This window comes from Silene latifolia, chromosome Y (assembly GCF_048544455.1).
Source record: "Silene latifolia isolate original U9 population chromosome Y, ASM4854445v1, whole genome shotgun sequence".
NCBI lineage: Eukaryota > Viridiplantae > Streptophyta > Magnoliopsida > Caryophyllales > Caryophyllaceae > Silene > Silene latifolia.
The window spans coordinates 377,767,871-377,769,965 of record NC_133538.1 but is presented as its reverse complement, the minus strand read 5'-3'; positions in this window follow the sequence as shown (position 1 = coordinate 377,769,965).

Below are 2,095 nucleotides of genomic sequence, written 5' to 3'. Positions count from 1 at the left end.
ACTCTAAACAAAACTCCAACCCAAACATGAACTCGTAACACCAACTCCACTAACTATTCCTACCTCCACAACATGGCTCACGATATCGTATCAACTCCATTATATCTCTCTCAACACTAACTCCATACACTACCAACTAGCTCTGTAATATATCATCCAGAGCCAATCCAAGATCAAAATACCCATAACATCAAACGGAATGTTACATTCTACCACCCTTAAAAAGAACTTCGTCCTCGAAGTTTACTCAGACTCATAACATCATCCTCCAACTGTCAACACTATATAAATATTCTCACACTCTGAAGCATCACACTACTACAAGCACGGCCATGGCCTTTTATAAGTATCATCCACAAAACAAATCCCTCCTTTACGCTACGCTAACACTCTACTTCCAATTATATTACAACTTGCACCACCATGAAACTCTCTTTTATCGCATCCTACTCCTCTTAAGACAAATGTTATGTCCTCGTAACTCACTAATACTAAATCCTTAGCTATATCATCTCATTATCCTCATCACGACCGCATGTCAAAGATAACCACCTATAATCTAAATACTCGCCATGCATATATCCAAGGCTCTCTTACGTAAACATTTCTCATACCTCAACTCATTCGGCACACCACCTAACCTATACCATAAAACTCGTAGCAAAAACACCATACTAGTTCTCCATTATTACTGCAAAATAACATACCTCTCTATGTAAAGCACCTATCTCCCAAAAGCATAACTCACGATCCACACTCGTTACGTACACTCACACTAGATCCTCAAGTTCTTTCCTTCATTACCGCAAAACTCATACACAACTTAACATGACACTACCCAACACCCTACACTCACTGTCCCAAAAACTGATTATGAACCACGTGCAGCTTCCAGATTAGTATAACACATGTTCCACTAGTCACTTACCATGACTATGTCTAACGCCTCATCTTAAAAACAAGGTTAAAAATAGCGTAACAACTTCTGACAACTATGTCCCATCAACAGAATGTCACTATAACATGACAACAACGAAAACATATACAACTCTCTTTCATATCATACTCTACCCTCATTCCAAAACTTAACTGGTAAGAAACATCGATAACAAAACAACTGTCTATCTGTACAAACTGAAACTCGCGGGAAGCAACATCAAACAAAACAACAATCTATGTATTACTGGAATGTACTTTCAAAACTCGAATCATAATCATCCTGCCTACTCCACCACAACCGGTGACGGCATCACAACACCGCCACCAACAGCCACACCGCAGTGCGAAAATACCCGCATAACAACACTAAATATCGTGCCCGGATCACCACCCGAGGCACCACAACCACATCGATAGTCATCACAACTGCATACAACTCCCATAAATACTGACACAGAATAACTTCTCAGACAAGAAAAACTTACTCAAATCCACTTTACTAAATCATAACACAACATATTTTATGAATTAAACAGATAATAACCTCGTGAATATCATCCCCTTACCATACGACAGATTGACATGTATCATGAATACATACAAGTATAGCCAGTCATGCCAGATCACTCAAATTATTACCTTTTTGAATATCATTCAATTAGATCAGCGTACTCAACATGCATTACAGAACATTCAAATAACAACTTTATGATAATCACACCATACCACGTCTTGTGAGGTCAAAACCTCACACAAACATTTATATATCACAGACCCGTAATCACATCCAACCAGTCAATCCTGATCACGTAAGTTACAACTCAACAAAGGTTATCTGTCGCCCGAGTTTAACTCGCATGCCCCTCATCACATTCTTCCATTCGCATAACCAGCACCTTCTGCCATACATAACTATACAGCTAACACTCACTATGAGAAACCGCCTCCTAAGACTATATCTTATACTTTCTCACAACCATACCTATCAATTTAATCTCTACAAAATCAGCCTCTATAGAATTGCCATCGTTCCTATCTATCATTAACCTTAACCATTAGCGACAACACCTCCACACCACTACCGTTCGTACATCAAACTTCTTACACTCATCTCTAAACGTCACCGTTTCTTCCCTATCTTTGGTTATCATCCCCA